Here is a 24,764-nt window from a genome sequence, read left to right as displayed (position 1 = left end):
ACCACGGGCTGTTTCACTCTTGGGGAGCAGCCGCCGGCTGTCTGCGGACCTCATGACGGCCAGAGTCCTGCTGTCTCGACGTCCCTGAGCACTCGCTTCTGCAAGAAAAGCACGCGGGGAAGGCCTCTGAGCGGGCGCCGAGGCGGGGCCTTCCGAAATGCCTCTGAAGGCGGCAGCCCCGGGCGCTCCCCGCGCAGGGCACGGACGGCCGGGAAGAGCACTGCGCAAGCCCCGCCCCCAGGGCACGCCCGGCTCCCCTCCCTCCAGTTCAACCCTCGGCCTCCCAGGCCTCCTCGAGTCACCCGGAGCCCGCGGGCGTCCCCCAGGGATGACCTGAGGGAGGACGCAGCTTGGGAAGAGCGCTGACTTTCCCCGCCTCCATCCCGGGCTCTGAGAGGCTGACCCGGCCGCGAGGGGGAATGTCCCGTGGCCCCTGGAGGCTCATGGGTCACATTCTCGGATCCCTTGGACCCTGAGGGAGCAGTGCCAGCACGGGGTCTCCCCTGAGGTGCGGATGTGGGGAGGGGAGGGGCAGAGACCCCCGTCCCCAGAGCTTGACAGCCAAGGCTCAACGTGGGAAATCCTAGGCTGATAGGGAAAAGGTGAGGGAAATATAGAGAAGCATGAAAAATAAATAAATAAATACAGAGAGAGGGGGAGAGAGATGGAGATTCCCCCCCAGTCCCTTCTGGGTTCCACACACACAGGGTTGTGTTTCTCTGCACAGAGATACCTGGCCAGGGGCTCGGCTGGGGGCTGGCATCCGCCCAGAGGAAGGGGTGACTTTCCTCTATTATAAGCCATAACCGGGGGCTCCCTACCCCCTACCTACCTGGGTGCCTTTTCCCATTTTGCACCAGACACTGTTTGGGGTCCGGGAGGGGCTGTCCCCTCCGCCCTTTTCACATCCTCTCCCTCTCCTCTTTCTCAGGGTCCATCTTGAGATCTTCAACCAAGACATCCTTACTCATCTCTGTTTTGTTTTGTTTCCAGCTCAGAACTGAAAGTGGGTTAGAGTCTACTGACCCCAGACCATGTCCTAGAATCCTGTTTCTCAAATTTCCAGCTTGAGAGCCACCCCCAGGGGGGATCTGGGAGGAAGCGGTCTCGGGTTTGAGCTCGGCACACCTAGTTTGTTAATCCTATACACACCTCTGTCCTGTGAGGAGGACCAGCTGGTGAGAAGAGCAGGCGATGTCAGTGGGTGAGGCGCCCAGAGCCTAGAAATTCAGAAACTCTAAGGAGGGTGGCTCCTGGTTCTTATTAGCCAAAGCTATTTCTACTTTTTAATTTAGATCTTTCTATCTCACATGTCTCCAGCAATAAAATGTGGCCAAAACCAGTCACAGCTCACAGGCATACTAAGGTGAGCTGCTATTAGAATGACAGCACCACCAAAACCATTTTAAAAGCTTTCAGATTTCTATCTCTTCGTTGGTATAGCCCCACTTTTAAAAACAGTAACTATAATTCATTTGTCCCAAAGAGACATCCTTCCTAAATTAGCTACGTAAACGAGGAACCTCTAGATTTAGAGATTTTCCTCTGCAGGCCCCAGGAGCAGCTAAAGATTAGCTTCTGTCAGAATGAATCCATTTCCTTCACCAGTTTGCTTCAGAGGTTCAGGAAGGTTTGCCTTCGGCTACTGGGTCTCCCCTTCAGGTCAGCATTTCCCAGCATTAACTAGGGTGGTTGTTAAGAAACCCTGACCGTGTGGGGGGATGTGCTCCTCCGTACAGCTGAAGGAGGCCTCTTTGCTGGACTCCAGCCAAATGGGGTTTTAACCTAAACTCACTCTCTTGCCATTACCGGAGCCAGGTGAGTCACAGATTTTGTCTTTCTTCCCTGTTTTCAAAGCCAACAGACAATGAGGAAGGTGGAAGTTTCCAGTGTGTGAAGAAAGCCTGTCTGGAGCCTCCCTGGAGGCTGAGGAGCAAATGGAGGCTGCGAAATCCTCCCCCGGCTGCAGGAGAGGCTGAGGGAAAAGCCCTTTCTTGGACAGGGAAGAACCTTGAAAACAAACGCATGAGGGACCCTTTAGGCTGGGTCCATCAGGCCAACTCAAGAAACATCCTAACATCCAGGATGCAAGAGAAGAGTGTTCAGGGCAAACTGGTCGCACGGGTCCTCAGGGGCTGTTCCCAAATGGAAGGTTGCAGCGTGGGCGTGGGCAGGGATGGTACCCACGCTGGCCTCAAACCCAAAGAGCTCACTAAACACAGCTGAAGTTGTTAGTGGGGGGGAAAAAAAAAACATTCAGCACAAATGACAAAGCTTATCTTTTTTGCTTACCCTCAGTATCAAGCCGAGTTTGAGGTCTCCCCATGATCTCATCCTCTGAGGCATTCAAGTTCCGGATCAGAAAGTATGTGGTCATTTTCCCTTTCCCTTTCACTTCAATTTCACCCCTCTCAATTATTTCAAAACCTTGATTATCCAGGGCTCTGCACAGAGAAAAGAAAAATGCCCCTGATATCCAAAGATCGCGGTCTGCAACTTGATAGTCGGCTGCAATGGGAAGGGTGATGTGAGAGGAGGATTCTGGGACCCAAGAAGAGGAGTACAGGGAGGGGACCATGCAAAGGGACAGGGCTGCAGGATGACTACGAAACGTGGACTTGCTTATGTATTTACTGGCCACTGAGAGATGTTGGAGACAAACCACAGAACGGTGCAGACCAGCAACGTTTCAGATTCATGGTCAGCTGCCTCAGCCAGGGCTCAGCACTCATCAGCCTTCCCTTGTCCTTGGCCAGTTTTGTGGAGGTTGCAGACCTTCACCATGCTCGTCACATTCCCGCATTTAGCACCTGCCCTCCTCACTCTCACGCTGCTGACCACGCCTCCTACTTCGTGACGTGATCCATCCACAAAACTACAACCCTTAGAGCGGAGACCCTGCACCTTCTCATCCCATTGACCACACCCATCCTTTCCCCCAACCTGAGAGGATGTCTTGTTCAAGGGCATCCCACCCACGCTCCCTTCCTACCTCCTCAACTCTTGGCGCCCTGGACCACCTCTTCCCTTATCTTCAGCTCCCTCTCCACTTGCCGCCTCCCCTCAGCCTGCCAGCACGCCAAGGTCTCTTCCATCCTAAATAGAAGTAAAAACCTTCTCACTTGATTATCTTCTGCTTTAATCCCGTACAAACACTCTCTTCCTTTTATCCTTCAACCCACAATCTGGTGTCTATCCTCCCCTGCCCCCCATTCTATCACATCCACTTCTGATAATGTCCCAACACCTCTGGTGAATATTTTTCACTCCTGGTCACTATATTTGACACTTTTTGTTCAATTCTTCCTCCATAAAAATATCCACAAGGGTTCTTCTCATCCTGAATTCTCTTATTTCTCCTGCCTCTTCCATGGGTCCCTCTTCCTCCACCTGCCACTTAAATGTTAGTTCTTTCCACTGTTCTTCTCACACCGCATCCCTCCCCAAGTGATCGCACCAACTCTCATTGTTTAATTACCACCTCTATGTTATTACTCCAAGTCTGGTTCCCCAACCAACAACTTGGCTCCAAATCTCACCCATCCATTTAATGGCACCTCTCCCTAGATACTCCCCAGTTCCTTTGAATTCAACACTTCCGAACTTGAATTCATCATCTGCCCCTCTGAACTGGGATCCCTCTCCATTGTTCCATCTCAGATGATGAGATTCAGGCCCCAGTCACCCAGGATGGGGACCTGGGAGACATTCAAGGCTCCTCCCTCATTCTCATCCCCCATTCCTAGCAATTACCAAATTTAGCTGATTTTACTCCTCAGATTCCCACTGACGAATTGTTTTGGTTCAAATTAAACTCTTAACGGGTCTTCTCTTTCCTATGTCCTGATGCTCAAACATCTGCCCGTATGCAGCCTTGAGTGGTCAATGTCAAACAGGACCCTGACCTTGGCATTGTGTCTGATCTCACACTCCTTAGGGGCCCCTCCTCACCTACAATGAGAGCCCTGCCCTTCAGTGAGGCACACACAGCTCTCCCCACTTTCTGCCTCATATTTTCCACCCCAGCAAAGCTAAATCATTTGTAGTTCTCTGCACTTATTCTACATCTGTGTTTGTACTGCTTGCTTTTCACTCCCAATACACCAGTTTGGGATAAATTGTGCTCTGGGACTCCTTGTTCAAGATCCAGCTCAGGAATCTCCCTCCTCCACACAGAATCTCCTGACTGGGTTTGGCACCCTTGCCCCACGACACACACTATAATTCCCTCAGGCATGAGAATGGGTGGTTAAAGCCTGATCCCCTGGGTTGTATCCAGGCTGTTTTGCTTCCTAACCTACTTGTGACCTGAAACTAGTGATTAACCTTTTTGCACCTGATGTTTTTTTTTCTTCTCATCTGCAGATGAGAATAATAATAGTATATCTTCATAGGGTTGTTGCAAAAGAGTAAATGGACTATCATATGTTGACGAACTTGGAAGAGAATGTGGCCTCTTACAAGTTCTCAGCAAACCATAAGTATTGTTTCATGCATATCTTGACCACTGTACTTATCACACTTTAAAAATAATTATCTGTGAATATTTCTTTCTTCTTCCATTAGACCAAGGGTCAGCAAACTTTTTTTTGTAAAAAACCAGATAGGAAATATTTTCAGCTTTGGGGGCCACATAGTCTCTGTCACAACTACTCAGCTCTGCTGTTGTAGCATGAAAGCAGCTGTAGATAATATGTAAATAAAGATCCTGGCTGTGTTTCAATAAAACTTTATTTACAAAAACAAGCAACAGCCGAGATACAGCCTGTGACTATAATTTGCCAATCCCTGAACTGGACCATATGCTCCTTGAGAGCAAAAACTACCTTATAGTAGAGGCTCAATAGTATTAATTGTCTGCCACAATGTCCTCTGTAAGTGTGGCATGGAAGGAAAAACACAGGCTTCCTCCACTACCCCCATCCAGTGGCTACTAGGCACTCTGTACCTTCTGGAAGAAAAAGGGACAAAGAGAGGCATGAATAAGTGAATGGTTACCTGTAGGCTGTGGGGCTAAGATGCACTTTGTTGGGAAGCCCGTGACTTTCCATCCTACAGACTGTATTCACAGTGTCACCAAACAAGCAGTACCGCGGCATCTTGTCCCCCATGACACCTGCCAAGACTGGTGCCGCAGGGATGCCCACTCTGACCTGCAGAGAGAACCTCACTGAAAAGGGACCATCAGATACTCTTGTTTTTAATTTTAAATTAAGGTATAATTTACATAAAAGGCATACATAAAAGGCAGACCTTAAAGTATTTAGCTCCACGAGTTTGGCAAATATCCCTGTAGCCACCATCTAAAATAAAATACAGACTAGGTCCATCACCTTTGCAAAATTATCTTGTGCCCCTTTCCAGTTAAGGTCCATCCCTCCCTGCAGAGGTCACCACTTTGTTATTTCTTCTCCCAGAGATGAATTTGCCTGTTCTGCAACTTCACATAAATGGAGTCATATAGTATATTCTGTTTTGTGTCAGACTTCATTTATCTAAATCAATGTTTTTAAGATTCACCGATATTGTTATATGTATCAGTAGTTCATTCTTTTATTTCTAAATACTAGTCTATTGTAAGAATATATCACAATTCATTGTGTCCAGTCTTCTCTTCACAAACATTTAGGTTATTTCCCATTTGAAGCTGTTGTGAACATTCTTTTACAGATCTTTTCATGGACATAACATTTTTCATTTTTCTCAGGAAAATACCTAGAAATAGACTTCCTGGATCACAAGGCAGATGTATACATGTATTACAAATATTTTTCCCATTCTGTGATTTTTATATATGCATTTTCCTTAATAAGCAGAATTTTTAAATTTCAATGAATGTATTAGTTTGCTAGGGTTAACAAAATACCACAAACTGAGTGGTTTAAACAACAGAAATTTACTTTCTCACAGTTCTGGAGTCTGGAAGTCCAAGATCAAGGTGTCAACAGGTTTGGTTTCTCCTGAGGTCTCCCTGCTTTGCTTGCAGATGGCGGCCTTCTTGCTGTGTCCTCACATGGTTTTTCTCTGTGCACACACATTCTTGGTGTACATCTCTTCATGTATCCAAATTTCTCTTATTATAAGGACACCAGTCAGATTGGATTAGAACCCGCCCTAACAACCTGATTTTGACTTGTTACCTCTTTAAAGGTCCTGTCTCCCAATACAGTCACATTCTGAGGTACTGGCAGTTAAAGCATCAGCATATGAATTTCAAAGGGAACACAATTTGGCTTAGAGCAATGAAGTTAACCACTGTTTTTCTTTCACAGTTTGTGCTTTTTGAAGCACTAAGAAATCATTGCTTACTTCAAAGTCATGAAGCTATTATTCATATTTCCTTCAAGAAACTTTATGGTTCTATCATTTAGGTCTGCAATATATATCAAATTAATTTTTATAAATGGAGTTAAGTAGGATTGAGGTTCATTTTTCTTCCCATATGTATATTCAATTGTAACAGAACCCACTTCATAAGAAGAGATTCCTTCTCCACTCAACTGATTTGGTACCTTGGTCAAAAATCAATTGTCCTTAAATAAGTAGTCAATTGCTGGGCACTATATACTGCACCAGTGATCTATTTGTCTATACTTCTGCCAATTCCACTGTCTTTATTACTGCAGCTTTAAAATAAGTCTTGAAATTAGGTAGTGTAAGTCCTCCAATTTTGTTATTTTTCAAGATTTGAAACAGTCTATTTTTATTTTCCAATTTGTTTATCCTTAGTATATAGAAATTCAACTAATTTTTAGATACTGCTCTTATATCCTGTGATCTTGGTAAACGTACAAGATCTGGTAGTTTATTGCAGTTTCTATAGGATTTTCTAGGTGCACCATTGTTTGGTTTATGAATAACAATAATTTTACTTCTTCCTTTCCAATACTTATGTCTTATTTTTCTTCTTCTTGCCTTATTGCACTGGGGTGGGGATTTTGGTATATTTGACTAGAAGTGCCTTTCTTTGAATTTATCCAGTTTGGGTTTCTTTAGCTCTTGAATCTGTGGGTTGATTTCCTTCATCAGTGTTGGGAAATTCTCAACCATTGTCTCTTCAAATATTTCTTCTGACCCATTCTCATTCTATTCTCCTTCCTAGTACTCCAGTGCACATATGGTAGCCCAATTGATATCCTACAGATCTAGGATGTTCTATTCCACTTTTTTCATCCTGTTTTCTTCTTTATGTTTCAGTTTGAATAATTTCTATTGCTCTGACTTCAAAATCTCTAATCCTTTCCTCTACTGTGTCTAGTCTCTTTTAAGCCCACAAATTGAATTCTTCTGATTTCTGACATCTTGGTTTTCATTTCCATGGGATGGATAGATAAGTAGTGTATATGTATATCTCATCAGTTTAAATGTGTTGTTCCCCTTTTCCAGCAGATTCTTTAAAATATTTATCAAAGTTATTTTAAAGACTGTCTGATAATTACAACATCTGGCCATCTCTGGATTCGCTTCTATTGACTATTTTTCTCTTGGCTATACACCACACCACGATTTTCTCATTTCTTCTTACAGCTCATATTTTTAACAATTTAATTGTATAAAAGTACAGTGGAGACTGAAGTAGGTAATATTTACCCCTCAGAAAAGTTTATACCCCTTCTTCTGGCAGACTGCTAAACTGGAAACTGAGTGAATTGAATCTGTATTTTAGTTAAGTCTGGGCTTTTTCCAGAGATACTGTTAGATTCCGTTCAGCACTTTTTTCTTTTTAACATCTTTATTGGAGTATAACTGCTTTACAATGTTGTGTTAGTTTTTGCCGTATAACAAAGTGAATCAGCTCTATGTATACATATATCCTCCTATCCCCTCCCTCTTGTGCCTCCCTCCCACCCTCCCTATCCCACCCCTCTAGATGGTCACAAAGCACCAAGCTGATTTCCCTGTGCTATGCAGCTGCTTCCCACTAGCTATCTATTTTACATTTGGTAGTGTATATATGTCAATGCTACTCTCTCACTTCGTCCCAGCTTACCCTTCCCCCTCCCCATGTCCTCAAGTCCATTCTCTATGTCTGTGTCTTTATTCCTGTCCTGCCCCTAGGCTCATCAGAACCATCTTTTCTTAGATTCCATATATATGTGTTAGCATACGATATTTGTTTTTCTCTTTCTGACTTACTTCACTCTGTATGACAGACTCTAGGTCCATCCACCTCATTACAAATAACTCAATTTCGTTTCTTTTTATGGCTGAGTAATATTCCATTGTATATATGTGCCACATCTTCTTTATCCATTCATCTGTCGATGGACACGTAGGTTGCTTCCATGTCCTGGCTATGCAGCACTGGTTTTAAATATTATGAAGTCTGGATCAGGACTTTCTCTCCAGCAGGACATAGGATCTAAGCACCACCAAGGTTCTGAGGACCTCCTTATGCTAACCCCAGCCAAGCTTCCAGCTTTGTGAATTGTGGGAGATCTCTTTCTGCTTTACAGCCCAACAGTGAGATTTTGGGGTGTCTCCTTGTTCTTCACTCCCACCTGGACTCTCTGCACCTTGGGAGATTTTTCTCTACCATTCTTCTCTGCCCCCAGACTTCAAAGGGTCATTGTAGTGCACTAGGTGAAGGCCAAGAGCACCTCAGAGCAACTTGTCTTAGTTCTCTGACTCTAACATTACGCTTCCATGGACCATGGCCTTGCATTTGGGAAAGGCCCACACTCCTCTGGAACTGGGGGTCTCTCTCAGGTCTCCTCCCTTATCCCTAGCCTTTGACTGAATGAACCTATGCATTTCGTGAAGACCTGTGGGGAAAAAGTTGGTAAATGGGTACCGACTCTGTGGCTAGAACTTATCAAAGACAGCCGCTTTGGGATTCTGACCTGTCATCCCAGCTCCAAGGTGGCCATTAAAAGTTCACTGAACTTTAGACTGGTTTCTTCTTACCCTCACCTCTGGTAGATTACTTCTCCTAGGGCTCTATGAGGGATGAATGTAATCAATCATGGGTGTCCTCCTCAAAAGTGTTTGCCACTTTCTGGAATTTGGTTCATTTATATTTCTTTGCTATGTGATTTTTAAATTTTTTTAACTACTAGCATGGAAACAGAATTCTCTTGCAGCTTTCAATATCCTAGTCAGACTTACTTGTCTTTTCATCTTTTCATGCTAGATTTTCTTTTCCCTAAAATAAGATCATAAATTTCTCTAGGAAAAAGAATCTGCCATACATTTCTCTGAATCCTTCAAAGCACCTAGCACTCATGCATAGTGTGACCTCAGCAAATGTGTATTAAAGGCTTTATGAATGAAAGAATAAAAGATCTCAATGAGTATTAATTTTAAAACTGTAGAAGTAGCAGCACAATTCTCTTAAGAGAGAGAATGTTTCCAGCCCTCTCCCCTACTTCCTTAAATAAACCCACATGATATACATTTTCTGGTGGATATTTAATGATGCTCGTAACTATGTCCCTATTCTTATCTTAGAACTGATAACATCTTTTCCTGTTTTTTTCTTGGTAAATCCACTATGCAAGTTTCCAGGAATTCATTGTTTAATTTCATTCTTTGTGGTGTAGCACTATTATTATCTCTGTTGCCACACCTCCTTCACAAACAGACACACGTACTGTCTATTTACACAACAGTATATTTTCAATTATTCTTCAGCAGCTTACATTAGAATTCTTTAACCAAAACACTAATCTCATATCTGACCTTCTTATGTCTTCTCCCTCATTACCCCCCATCTTGATTTTTAAATTTATTACATTGGGGGTTTTATACAACAGCTGTACCTGTGTGTTTGCAATGGGCCAGTATCATGGACATGATACATGGCCAGCTTTTACTCTGAAGACTGCCATGGACACCATAACCAGGACCTGCAGCATTTCTCAGCTTCTAAATCATTGAGGTGATGGCAAATGTGGTGCATTTTCAGAATCTCCTACCTAGGGATTATCATTTGGGAAAATCCTATTCCATCTTATCATTGGCTTTATTTATTTTTAGTTGGCTGTTTATTTTGCAGATCTGACTGACAGGAGTGGGAAAGGGATCTAGATTTTAAAAGACTGAGACACTGCTCTACGCCACCTCGGGGCAGTTAGGATCAGCTGAGCAGACAGAAGAAGACATTTACTTTTCATCACCAAACGTGTCCAACTTTTACAGTGAGAACAAACTTCCGTACATGGAAGAGTAGCTTCCTGTATTCCTGTGAGAAAGGCGAGCAGATGTCTCGCTCGTGGCCACGTGCTGAAGGGAAAGCTATTCTGAATATCTTATGGCACCCTGGTGTCTGGACGGCTGGCTGGAGACAGTTGCACACCTCAGCCTGAGTTCCAAGCCTGTCAGACGGCATGCTGGATATACAATTTCCCTAAGCGAAGAAAAGTGGGCTGTTTAGTAAACCTGAACCACTTGTTGAAAGTCTCGAACAAAAAGGCAGGAATTAGAAGTGAGCTGGCTCCCTATGGATCGAGCCCTACAAAGTCAGTGAGGAGATGTGCACAGCGCTGTCCTTGGTCATGGACAAAGGAAGCCAGCATGAATCGCATCACAATCCCGAGCTCCACAGCCCCTTCTCAAATTTGAGAGAATAACATCCTGACGAATATCTCTATTACTTAGTAACATATGCAAGAGAAGAGACGAGTTGGGAGAAACGACCCATTTTAATTACTGTCACATACCCAGTAACCATCCGAGCAGACTAATAAACAGAATTCCACTTTTTTGTGTGAGGTGGTTGGTATTAAGCAAAGAACTCAGTTGCTCTCTGCCTGGATGGGTTCTCCAGTAACAGGGTTCATTACTTCTTTTGCAGAAATTCTCATCCCCGAGGCAAAGTTAGCTATTTTTTGAGCATGGCTTCCAATAGGCACTGGTACACCCCCTACCACCATATAAGCATCTCCTATTGTTTCCACCTGTAAGGAGCAGGGGTAAGGCAGGATTCAGAGGGTTTTCTTAATGCACTAAATATAACACTAAATATTTTTGTCATTTTCCATGTATTGATAGAAGAACCATATTAAAGCTGGTGATTATTTTCTAGGGCATGAGGAGCATGAGGGGAAAGGTGAGAAGAAAAAAGACTCAGGAAACAGCCATGAGGGAGCCAAAAGGGCTTTCTGCTTTTGGTGGAGACAAGTTCCAGAGAAGACAAAGCTGCTGGGGTCGTTGTATGATGCTGTGTATTAGATCCACATTATTTAGGTTAGACTTGCTGCTGAAATGAAGGAGTAGTATTCTCTGGGAAAGCAGTATGCCCCTCAAAGGCAATCTTAGCATTGGGTAGTATAAGAGGATTTTTTTAAAAAATTAAAATCCTAAAATACCTCTAATTCCTTGTTAGTTCTTCCTCCCATCCCCACTCTCATCCACACCAAACCCCAGACCAGTGAGGGGAGAGGAAAAGGAGGACCCACCACCAGGTACGTGACCTGCCTAGGCACACAGGGACATGCACCCCAGAGCACCACATGCTTACTTTGTAGACATCGTGGACACTGGTTAACCTGTCGAACTTGGAGTACATTAAATTCAGCATATTCACTATCTGGATAGGTTCGCAGGCAGCACAGATGTTCATAAATGTCACCACGTCGCTGAAGAGGATTGTGCAGGTTTTAAATTCTCCTGCAACATAAACCGGGTGTCAGTGATAGCTAAGGATGGAGAATAACAGTTCTACTAATTCTGTATTCAAGTGCCATTTGGGAACCAAGTCTGACTGTGCCTTGGAGTAAAGGAGCCAGAATGCCCATCACCATTCACCATCCACCCACCAGACATTTATTGTCTCTTATGTGCTGGTCATCATGCTGGAGAATCATATACTGTGAAGCAGACGGGGTCCCTGCCCATAAGGAGCTCCTAGTCTAGTGAGGAGACAGAAAGCAAACAAATACTCAATAAGACGTGCAGAGTGCTGGGGGATGACAGGATGGATTGGGTGGGCACTGGCTTACAGAGAAGCCCTTGGCAGGTGCGCCAAGGCAGAGCCTGAACTATGGGAGACCCGAAGGGAAGGGAAAATTACTCGAAGGGGAGATTACTACCAGAGGTATACCTGCCCAGCCTCAAAAGACACCACTTCGCCATGTACCCCCATGTTCTAGGGATAACACCCTGCAGTATTGATCTTCACGGTGCCTTACCTTGGCTCTTGCTGTGCCATTCTCCTGAAATGCCTTTCCCTCATTTTCTTGCTGAAATTCAGCCTCAAGGCCCAACTCAAGTGCCACACTTTTTATATCAGCCTTCACACGCACACCCATCCCTGTCTCTTTCTCTTCTGACATTTATATATTATTAATTTCCATATTATCTATGTTTCCACAGTAACTTATGTGGTGGAAAACGTACGAATTTTGGAGTTAAATGGACTTCTGACTGGTTTCCAGCTCTTTTACTCATAAACTGGAGTGAATTTTCTTAGCTGTCATGGCTAATAACACCTCCCTCACAGAAATGTTCAGAAAATTAAATGAGAAAGCATACATATACGTCAATCCCAATCTCCCAATTCATCCCACCACCACCACCCCACCACTTTCCCCCCTTGGTGTCCATACGTTTGTTCTCTACATCAGTGTCTCTATTTCTGCCTCGCAACTTAATTCTTTTATTACAGACATTTGTAGTTTCTACCATGAGCCAGTCACACTGCTTTAGGCGTGGAAGGGGGTACAGCAGCAACTCAAACTGACAAAGCTGCCCTCAAGGTATTTACATCATGTCTTCTCTTAGTTAATCACACCTTTATGACCCAGTTACCTAAGCAAGAAAATTAATAATTATCCAGATAGTCTCTCTTTTTCATCCTCTACATCCAGTCACCAATTTCTGCCTTAAATCTGTTCCCGCATCACCACCCCAGAGCCACTGCCTGACTGCGTTCAGCACTCAAAGCTTCTCACCTGTTCTCCAGGAACAGTCTCCCCTGGCCTCCCAGACGCCATCTTCTCAGTGCTCTGGTCCATCCTTCACAGGGCTCCAGCGTGATCATTCTAAATCTCAAATCTGATCACAGTAGACAAAAGTATTTCCAGTGACATGATAGAGCTCAAGTCCTCATCTCACCAGCCTCCTCTCCCATCACTCAGGGTTCCCAGAACATTTCATCTTCCTCTCCAATGTCTCCATCACTCTGCCTGTGTTTATGCCTAGAATATCTAATAGTCAGTCCAATAGAAAGCTCAAAATATGTGCCCCCTTATATCATATAAAAAATTAACTCAAAATGGGTTAAAGACCAAACGTAAGAGCCAAAACTATAAAGCTCTTAGAAGAAAACGTAGGAGAAAAGCTTCATGATGTTGGATTTGGCAGTGATTTCTGGGGTGTGACACCAAAACCACAGGCAACAAAAGGAAAAATAGGTAAATTGGACAACATCAAAATTAAAAGCTTCTGTGCATCAAACGACACAATCAACAGAGTGAAAAGGCAACCCACGGGATGGGAGAAAATATTTGCAAATCATAAGGTGTTAATATCCAGAATATCGGAAGAATTCCTATAACACAACAATAAAACACCAAACAACCTGATTTAAAAATGGGCAAATAATTTGAATAGACATTTCTCCAAAGAAGATATACAAATGGCCAATAAGCACATGAAAAATGCTCAGCGTCACATCATTAGGGAAATGCAAATTAAAACCACAGTGAGGGGCTTCCCTGGTGGCGCAGTGGTTGAGAGTCTGCCTGCCAATGCGGGGGACACGGGTTCGAGCCCTGGTCTGGGAAGATCCCACATGCCGCGGAGCAACTGGGCCCGTGAGCCACAACTACTGAGCCTGCGGGTCTGGAGCCTGTGCTCCGCAACGGGAGAGGCCGCGACAGTGAGAGGCCCGCGCACCACGATGAAGAGTGGCCCCCGCTCTCCGCAACTGGAGAAAGCCCTCGCACAGAAACGAAGACCCAACGCAGCCAAAAATAAATTAATTAATTAATTAAAAAAAAAAATTCTATGAGAACAAAGTTTAAAAAAAAAAAAAAACCACAGTGAGAAACCACTTCATACCCATTAGAATACCTATTATCAAAAAAAACCAAAAAACAATAACAGAGGATAACAAGTGTCCATGAGGATGTGGAGAAATTGGAACTTTTGTGAACTATTAATGGGAATATAAAATGGTGCAGCAGCTATGGAAAACGGTATGGCAGTTCCTCAATAAATTAAAAATAGAATTACCTAATGAACCAGCAATTCCACTTTTGGATATACACTAAAAGGAACTGAAAGTAGAGACTCAAAACATTTATACACCCATGTCCATAGCAGCATTATTCACTATTCAGAAAGTGGAAGCAACCCAACTATCCACTGACAGATGAATTGTTAAGTGAAATGTAGTCTATACATGCGGGAATAATATAATAATAATTCAGCCTTAAAAAGGAAGAAAATTCTGACATATGCTACAACAAGGAAGAACCTTGAAGACATCATGCTAAGTGAAAAAAAGACAGTCACAAAAGGACAAATACTGTATGATTCCACTTATATGAGGTACATAAATTAGTCAAATTCATAGAGACAGAAAGTAGAGTGGTAGTTGCCAGGGGCAGGGGGAGGGGAAAACAAGGAGTTGGTATTTAATGGAGTTTCAATTTTGCAAGATGATAACGTTCTGGAGATGGATGGTGGTGATGATTACACAACACTGTGAAGGTACTTACCACTACTGAACTGTACACTCAAAAATGGTTAAAATGGTAAACTTTATGTTATGTAAAGTTTACCACAATTGAAACAAAACCAAAAACAAAACATGTGCCCTATTAACAGTAGGTCAGATGATCACGTTGCTGTATAAAGGACAGACCATTTCAAGAGTACAAATAATACTGAGTGCATTCTAAAACTTTTGGTAACAGAGACCAGGATTTTATAATTATATATAAATATAATTAGAGTTCATGTCTAAACTAGACATGGTTGAAGAAATAAAATATATTGTTAACTATAGATTAAGCCAAATGGGAAAAAAATATACTGCTCTCAATGTAGTCCCCCAATTTTTATCCAACTTTTTTGAGGCAATTAGAAAACTGCTTCTTCCCTTTTTGTCCAGTCTCCCAGAGCAGAAAGCAACGGGGAGGAAGGAGTTACTACCTCGGAGTTTGAGGGCGGGCTGACTTCTCAGGCATCAGGCTTTGCAGGCATCATCTCCCTTTGCGTCTTCAGGACAAATTGTTGATAAATTTGCAGATGCTGAAAAGGTTGAAGGTAACCTGGGGTTGGACGATGGAGAAGTACTCATCTAATCGAATCATCTGGGTTTGGAGTCCTGGGACATACTTCTGAATGTTCACTCCAGCTTGTTTGACCCGCAGCTATCCACAGAGAACACACATGAGACTACGGAAGAGACAGCAACCTGCACGTAAACTTTCCCCTAGAAATAGCATCCGCCCACGATTTGTGACTTGCTAGGGGGAAAAGGGCCAGTAATGGAATAAATACCATGGAAGCAATAAATATTATTTTAAAAAGCAAATCTGCAGCTAATCTCTGAAAGAGCAAAGAATAATCGCATGAGAGTGCCTGAAAGCACAGCATTTCTCTGACTAACAAGAAACAGAGGTTAAAGCTCTCAATGGGGATAATATTTCTTCCCTTGCTTCAGTCCTCTCTGTCTTTGTCTCTGTCTCTTTCTTTCTTTGGAATTAACTAATAAAGAAACTAGAAAAAACTGTAGCTTGGATCTGATGCCCAGGTCTGGGTGAAGGAACCCATCATGGAGGTGGGGAGACAACTTTCACTGCCATCTCCAGGGAACACACAGAAGGAAAAAACAAAATGAGCATCCTTTACATAAAAAGTCCAATGCCAGCCCAGGCTATCCAGAAATATTTAAATTAACTTCACTCTGTCAGGTTGCAGAAATCAACCTAGTCTTCTGGAATAAGTGTCATTACATTTTTGGTTTCTATGCCCAAAACTTAAAAAGAAAGGGAGTGTTTAAGTAGATCAGAATTTTAAATGTTAATAGTAGTAATAATAATAATATCCTCATGGTATTGGGGAAAAGCCACAGTACATAGCTTTATAATTCCCTGGTTGTTTCATTAAGGGGTGTTTGATTTCCTTAGTTAGATCATAAATTCTCTGCAATCAGAGATGACCCTCAAGTGAGTAAACATTAGAGAATCTGTGTCCAGCATCCACTGGTAGGTGATGATTTGACATGTCTGTGCATTCACATAAATATCAGAGGAAATCAAAATGGCTGGAGGCATTTTAACTGATAATTTTTGGACCAATTTATTTTGCCTAATTGCCCTTTGAATGAGTTCATAATCAATTCAACTTTATCAATCAATTTTATCCAAGGAAATTGATAGTGACCACACTTAAATGGTCACACCTCCCACAGAACAGTGGCATGAGTGGGCACAGGCCAATCCTCTACCTTCAAGATGCAGAAAGAGAAGCTTGGTGGAATTGAGCCATCCATGGTAGCCACAAGGATGGGGAGTGGTCACAGGTAGAATCCCACCCTGCCTTTGTTACTGTGTTCTTTTGTCTCTTGGTATAGTGATTTCAGTGTCATTTCCTTTTTCTTTAATGGCAAACTTGCTCTTGCACTCACTAGTTCAAACCCCTGGGCACTGCTCCCTTCCGTGCCAATCAAGAAGATGCTGCATTCTGGTTTCTGGAGGATGCTACAATGAAAAGGAAGGCAGTGGTCCTGCCAAGCTAAATCCTAGCCTCCCAAACCCTAGGTACTCCTCAGGGACTTGAAAGTCCCCCCCAGCCGTAAAAGACTATATGACTGGTGGCGCAGTGGTTAAGAATCCACCTGCCAATGCAGGAGACACAGATTCGTGCCCTGGTCCGGGAAGATCCCACATGCTGCGGAACAACTAAACCCGTGCGCCACAACTACTGAGCCTGCGCTCTAAGGCCTTCGAGCCACAGTTACTGAAGCCCGTGCGCCTAGAGCCCGTGCTCCCCAACAAGAGAAGCCACAGCAATGAGAAGCCCGCACACAGCAACGAAGACCCAATGCAGACATAAATAAATAAATTAATTAATTAATTAAAAAAAAAAAAGACTATGTGACTTACTCCTCTCCCCAGCCTATCCCCAGTTCAGGAGGGAAAGGGCCTCTTACTGATTCATCAAATACCACGTGGAAGGGAAAAGCATTGCAGAATGTCTTCTCTTCAATCCAGAGCCACTTGGGATAAATTGGTTCAAAGGTGTCCCTGAGATGCCCTGGATGGAGAAACAGAATCCCGTTCACAGGCAACTCAGGCCACCAACCCAAGAGAGTATCTCAAATGTTTCCCGGGCAAAGCGCAGTCCCCGCTGCTCAGCACAAGCTCCCTCCGCGTTTCCAGATGGCCACGGCAATTCTGCTTCCCAATTAAAACAAACAGAAAACTTGCTACCAGGTTGAGAAGCCCTCCTGCCCCCTGCCAAGTTTCTGCCCGCCGCTGAAGAGTTCCTGGGCCAATTGAGTGTGTCTCGCCATGAAAACAGGGCCGGCATTGAAAAGCTGACAGCCAGACAATGAGCTCGCAGAGCACAGCGCGCACGCCCGGCCGGTGTCAGGGACATTTGCCATGGAGCTTTGGAGACTGACAGTTTTGGGTGGCACATGAAAATTTAACCAACAGCCCTATTTGGCAGGGGGTAGAGATTCGAAATGGAGCCTTTTTGATATGAAAATCTCCTAGACAAAGCATGTCAATTGCATGTTTGACTCGCTTGCCATGGCTTGAGGGACTCAAAATTCAGTTCTTTGAGCCCTGCAGACCTTCTCCCAGATGCATGTCATCACGACCCATGGGGCATGACCAGGAGTCTCCAACTCCCTTCTCCCAGTGGGCCGGAGCCCCTGTTCTGACTCGGATCTTAGGCGCTGATCATGAGACCAGCTCAGCGCCAACAGGGGCACTTTTGAGAACCTAATACCTTCATTTTGCAGGTGGAAGATGAAGGACTTAGGTTCCCCAGGGACAGAGCCAGAAATCTACTCTCCTGGTTCTCGATCCAGGGTCCTTCGCACTCTTGGACACCATGATTCTTATCTACAGACTTCCGGGCCAGAAATACATCCCAGTTCCGAAGGCCTGAGTAGCTGTGGAAAACTCAGTGCTCTTGATAATATGTCAGCACTCATCCTGCTTCTCTTCAACACAGTCACCAAAAGGGGTTGATTCCAATCCCCTCTCCAGCGGCTTCCCCTGATTACTAGGAGAAACTGCGCCTCCAAGTGACCCCCAACACAAATAAAAGGGGCAAAGGAAGACAAATTAGAGTCTGATGTTTTAAAGTTAAAAACCATGCCTGCCAAGTCCAAGCTCTGAAGAAATCAGTGACATCCTCATTATAGAGGACTCTGCCCATTTGTGTGCACAAAGCAATCATTCTGCTCTGAGAGCCAAGGTTGGGAGAAGAGCCCACTTACCTTTTCCAAACATGACTATGCTTCTCATAACTTCCCAGCTGGACTTTTTCACGGGACAGAGACACTCAAATATTTCTCTTTCATCCTAAAGAAAGCTGCCTCCAGGGCCTGCAAATGGCAGGGAGAGAAGCATACAGGTCTGGTCATGTGACAGGAGATGCACGAGGATACACTGTTCCTCTGTGATGGGGCCAGAGGAACAGTGAGGCCACACAAGGTCAACTTTAGCAAGACTTCATAAGCCCCAAAATTGTTATCCAATTAATCCTCATGCTGTTTCTCCACCAAAGGCAGCAAGAACTTTTTACAAAATCTCAAGGTGAGGCTGGCAGGAAAATCACACAGAAACTTCTCTTCCTGTGGTTGAAGATTCTGTAGTGAAAAGACTCTGAGGTGAGCTTTGAATACTCTAAGATATAAACATTGTGTGCTCCAGGAATCACAGACTTCTCTGCATATTCGTATGAGCTCTGTGGACACAGAGAGTCACGTACCTAATAGATGTGGTGCCTCAACAGATAACAGTCACACCGCAAGCTGCAATCGAGGCAACCAACCACAGGCTCATGAGTTGACTCCAGACCCCAAACTGGCCCCAGCTGCACAAGTGGGCATTCAGGACTTGAAAAGTCAATTTACACCATGACAATTGCAAAATAAGCCACCAGATCCAAATCTCAAGGACTTTACATTGCTTTTTTTTTTTTTTTTTTACAGGTAAAAATGTTTCAGGCTAAGGTCCATCCCAGAGAGCCTCCCAATTTTTTATCCAAATGAACTTATTCCAGTGGTTCTCAACCAATAGTGACTTTGTCCCCTACCCTTACCCTGGGGATACTTGGCAATGTCTGGAGACATTTTTGATTGCCACAACCTGGGATGGAGGGGGAGAGCTGGGTGCTGCTAGCATCTAGTGAGTGGGCTAGGGGTGCTGCTAAACATGCACGGGACAGTCCCTCACAACAAAGATTATCTGGTCCAAAATGTCAACAGTGCTGAGACTGAGAAACCCTGCCCTAAATCCACAATTAGAAGGTCCAGTTCTTTGCGTAGATTGTTCCAAGACTAGTCACTCCACCAGGAGGAACTGTGCTTTCTGAAGACACAGCACACTGGTACCTCTTGGTCTCTCTGGCTGTCCTGAGTGTCTTGTGATCCCTTTGGCTTTGCCCTGCTCATCTGTGTGTGCGACTTCTGCACGATCAGAAACACAACATGCTCCTTCTTCCCTGTCCTCTCCTCTTGATTCACGTCAAGGATATCCACAGTCACGTCAATGTCAAAGAAGTCTTTGGCCACAGCCTCAATGATACCTGCAGCAGAAGGATACCTATTGGTGAGGGATGGCAGAAGGCAGTTGTGTCAGCAAAAATCATAAAATAATCAGGTTATACAACTTTTGATAAATATTCCAGAGTTCACCAAGCCCAGGCCCTGCATCAAGGCAGGCAGCATATGACAGATTAATAAATTAAAAAAACAGTAACTTAAAAGCAGAGATTTACACACTGGATACTAAATATATCCCTGCTACCCTGATTTCTTTTTTTTTTTAACATCTTTATTGGAGTATAATTGCTTTACAATGCTGTGTTAGTTTCTACTGTATAACAAAGTGAACCAGCTATACGTATACATATATCCCCATATCCCCTCCCTCTTGTGTCTCCCTCCCACCCTGCCTATCCCACCCCTCTAGGTGGTCACAAAGCACCGAGCTGATCTCCCTGTGCTATGCGGCTGCTTCCCCCTAGCTATCTATTTTACATTTGGTAGTGTATATATGTCCATGCCACTCTCTCACTTCGCCCCAGCTTACCCTTCCCACTCCCTGTGTCCTCAAGTCCATTCTCTACATCTGTGTCTTTATTCCTGTCCTGCCCCTAGGTTCTTTAGAATCTTTTTTTTTAGATTCCATATATATGTGTTAGCATACAGTATTTGTTTCTCTCTTTCTGACTTACTTCACTCTGTATGACAGACTCTAGGTCCATCCACCTCACTACAGATAACTCAATTTCGTTTCCTTTTATGGCTGAGTAATATTCCATTGTATATATGTGCCACATCTTCTTTATCCATTCATCTGTCAATGGACACTTAGGTTGCCTCCATGTCCTGGCTATTGTAAATAGTGCTGCAATGAACATTGCAGTACATGCCTCTTTTTAATTATGTTTTCTCAGGGTATATCCCAGTAGTGGGATTGCTGGGTCATATGGTAGTTCTATTTTTAGTTTTTTAAGGAACCTCCATACTGTTCTCCATAGTGGCTGTATCAATTTATGTTCCCACCAACAGTGCAAGAGGGTTCTCTTTTCTCCACACCCTCTCCAGCATTTATTGTTTTAGATTTTTTGATGATGGCCATTGTGACCGGTGTGAGGTGATACCTCATTGTAGTTTTGATTTGCATTTCTCTAATGATTAGTGATGTTGAGCATCCTTCCATGTTTTTGTTGGCAATCTGTATATCTTCTTTGGAGAAATGTCTATTTAGGTCTTCTGCCCATTTTTGGATTGGGTTGTTTGTTTTTTTGACATTGAGCTGCATGAGCTGCTTGTATATTTTGGAGATTAATCCTTTGTCAGTTGCTTCATTTGCAAATATTTTCTCCCATTCTGAGGGTTGTCTTTTGGTCTTGTTTATGGTTTCCTTTGCTGTGCAAAAGCTTTTAAGTTTCATTAGGTTCTATTTGTTTATTTTTGGTTTTATTTCCATTTCTCTAGGACATGGGTCAAAAAGGATCTTGCTGTGATTTATGTCATAGAGTGTTCTGCCTACGTTTTCCTCTAAGAGTTTTATAGTGTCTGGTCTTCCATTTAGGTCTTTAATCCATTTTGAGTTTATTTTTGTGTATGGTGTTAGGGAGTGTTCTAATTTCATTCTTTTACATGTAGCTGTCCAGTTTTCCCAGCACCACTTATTGAAGAGGCTGTCTTTTCTCCATTGTATATCCTTGCCTCCTTTATCAAAGATAAGGTGACCATATGTGTGTGGGTTTATCTCTGGGCTATCTACCCTGTTCCATTGATCTATATTTCTGTTTTTGTGCCAGTACCATACTGTTTTGATTATTGTAGCTTTGTAGTATAGTCTGAAGTCAGGGAGCCTGATTCCTCCAGCTCTGTTTTTCTTTCTCAAGATTGCTTTGGCTATTCGGGGTCTTTTGTGTTTCCATACAAATTGTGAAATTTTTTGTTCTAGTTCTGTGAAAAATGTCATTGGTAGTTTGATAGGGATTGCATTGAATCTGTAGACTGCTTTGGGTAGTATAGTCATTTTCACAATGTTGAGTCTTCCAATCCAAGAACATGGTATATCTCTCCATCTGTTTGTATTTCTAGTTTAACATCTATTCATTTGTTTTTTCCAGGAAGGCAGTCAACTCATTAAACAAACTCTGGAGAAAATGTAAGCAAAATTCAATTGTAAAAGCATTACGGATCATGTTTTTAAAAGTGTTCCTCTAGGGATCTATCCCAGGGTTCTAATATAAAACATGGGGAAAGCATGCATGAAGATATTCATCACAGCACTGTTTGCAATAGCAAAAGAGTAGTAGTATCAACTAAAAGTTCAACCATACGGGACTAGTTAATTACTACATGAAATATGATTCAGCCATTGAAGACGGTGGTTTTAAAGACCATGTGAAAACATAAAAGGATCCCTTTTCTATAATGCTGAATACAAAAAAAAAGATACAAAATAACATGCAGAATTATCACAACTATGTAAAAACTCACATATTGAAAATGCTGAAATAAAAATGAAAATCATTCCTTCTTTTGGTACTTGGAAACTTATTTTAAGGCTCAACTTTAGGAGTTATGGTCAAGATAGCAAAGAGTCAGACTGCACAAGAGATGGAACTTTAACCTCCTACCCACAGCCAGCTATTACTCATCCTAGGGAATTTATGGGGAAAGACTTCCTTACTCTGGAGACCTCAGAGCTCTGGGTCTGGTTAAGCCACCCGCCTACCTGGTACAATGTGGCACAGACCACTTCTATCAGAGTAGTAATGGAGAAGCATCTTCCCATCTGCTCCTCTCTCCACAAAAAACGATGGTGCATTCATCTCCTAATTAAAAGACACAGCACATTTTCCCCAGTGGATACAATTTCTCTAAATTATGCTTCTGAGGCTTTGTGAAACTTACTCATTACATCATGCAGAACTGTATCCCCAAACCCCCTCCAATCACATAAAAATAAAATCTACCATGGTTTCGGCCCCTAAAAGTCAGGAATTTTATATTATACCTAAGCACATAACCAACTCTATATGGCAAGCATTAGCTCCATTGTAAAGAGGAGGAAACTGAACCTCAGGGAAGTTAAGGCCAAATTCATGATAGAACAACATCTTGACACCCAAATGAACCTTTCTGCCATGCCATGCTGCTTCTACCTACACTCCAAGGAGTGGATGGCTGCCATTCTTGGCCTGTGACCAAGTGACCATGAGCATCTTTACTCTGAAAGATCAGGGGCTCAGAAGAATTGGCAAGTGGAGAAAAGTTCATCTCTTGTTCTGGAAGGATAATGCCATCTGTGGTGCAAAGTTGCATGTCTGGAAAATCAAGGATACATCAGAAGAGATCATCTTTCTCCAGGAATAAATGTTGACATCAAGTGTGTACCATCTCATGGTAGATTATGTCAGGACATAAGGATAAAGACTTTGCCTGGGGGAATCCCTGAGAGAAACAATTTTCTCTCCCATTTGATTAGTAAGCAGCTCAGTACCCCGGCTCACAGCTTTTGGTCTGAGTGACAGAAGAGATTAAGGAAGTGTGTTCCTTCTGAGATTTTTGTTCTCTTCCAAAGTGGTGGTGGTAGTGGGGGCTGGAGGGGGAGTAGGGAGGAGGCGGGGAGGGGGTGCTAGTTAAAATGAAGGGTTTTTTGCCAAGTATTTATCTTTCCAAAAGCATATACAAAGAGAAAGTATGTATTTGTGTGTTTACATTTTGACTGAATCTAAAGAAGATTTGTGGCAGCACATATAAAAAGCATATGATGAAACAGAAAATTAAGTTATTTCAAAAAAATATATCCAAACCCCACATAGCAAAAAGATAATAATAACAGAGTACAAAAGGGCTGAAATTAAAATCCACAAGCTTTTGCTACCATTTCCACCCTCACTTCTCACCCTAGCCTAGGCCACTTCCTAGACATACTTCTCAAAGTTTGTGCTTTTATAATCCTTCTGGTCAATGTCTCCAACTCTCTAAATAATATTATACTTTTATTTTTAAAAATTGAAATAGGGTTTTATAAAAGTGGAGAACTAGGGCAATGGGAACATAATGAGAAGTCGACCAGAGCATGGTCTTTGGAGACAGACACACTTGGGGTTGGGTCCTGGCTCAGCCACCACAACCTGGGCAATTTGGGACAGTTACTTAACCTTTCTGGACCTCAGTTTTTTCATCTGTATAATGGGAAGAATAAGAGTACCTAATCTTAGGGGTAAGAGGATAATTCAATGTTTATACATGAGTTAGCCCAATATCTGTCTCATAATTGGCCCTCAAATGAAAGGTAGCTAAAAAATAACAAGATTAAAGGCACAGTTAAAACCAGAAATGTAAGCCTTAAGGTACTGCCAAATTACTAGAGACAGACATAAAGAAAAAGTCAGGTTTATCTTACTGTATTTTTGCCTAAAGAGATAATCTATAACCTTTTGTCCAGTAGAAAGTACTATACAACAACCAGATATCATTGCACGTATTTTATTTCAGCTTGTGTGTGTGTGTGTATGTATGTATATATATATATATATATATAGTATATTTATGTATTTTATTTATCTCATTATGTGCAAAATGTCCTTACTGACCCCAGAGAAGTTCTAGTCTATTGCTTCTCTAACACTGGTTTTAGCATATGAAGGAATGACTAACAGAGGAAGGGTAGCAGGAGTAGGCATAAAAACAATGGACTTGGGACTTCAGAACCTCGGTTCCTTTCATCTTATTCCTAAGAATGACAATAATATCGTGAGAACAATATCTGGAACATAAAAGAGATTCCATAATATTTTTATTTAATGAATTAAAAAATATTAATATCTTCTCCAGAACTGTGACTTAAAATATTAGCCCAATTTTCAAATGAAAGATGTGATATTTAAAATACTATGGAAGATTACTTAAGGGCCTTAATTGTGTTTCTTTCCATAGTAATTGTAGTGATTTAGCAAAGAAATTTAAAAGGAAGTTGCCATATGAATTATTGTAATTTTAAAACTGGCCATACAGAAAAGAGAGGAAGAAAACATAAAGGAAGGAAGTTATTAAACATGGAATGCCTTATCTGGACTGATTACAATGCTAGAGA

General features: G+C 42.7%; 1 pseudogene; it reads right to left on the bottom strand.

The window, feature by feature from the left end:
- Nucleotides 1–441: 441 nt before the first annotated feature.
- The window catches only part of LOC118884402, a 38,429-nt pseudogene continuing 14,106 nt past the window's right edge, over nt 442–24,764 (bottom strand).

Source organism: Balaenoptera musculus, chromosome 18 (genome assembly GCF_009873245.2).
Source record: "Balaenoptera musculus isolate JJ_BM4_2016_0621 chromosome 18, mBalMus1.pri.v3, whole genome shotgun sequence".
Lineage (NCBI taxonomy): Eukaryota > Metazoa > Chordata > Mammalia > Artiodactyla > Balaenopteridae > Balaenoptera > Balaenoptera musculus.
Note: the sequence above shows the minus strand (reverse complement) of the source record. Positions and strands in the feature narration are given on the sequence as shown.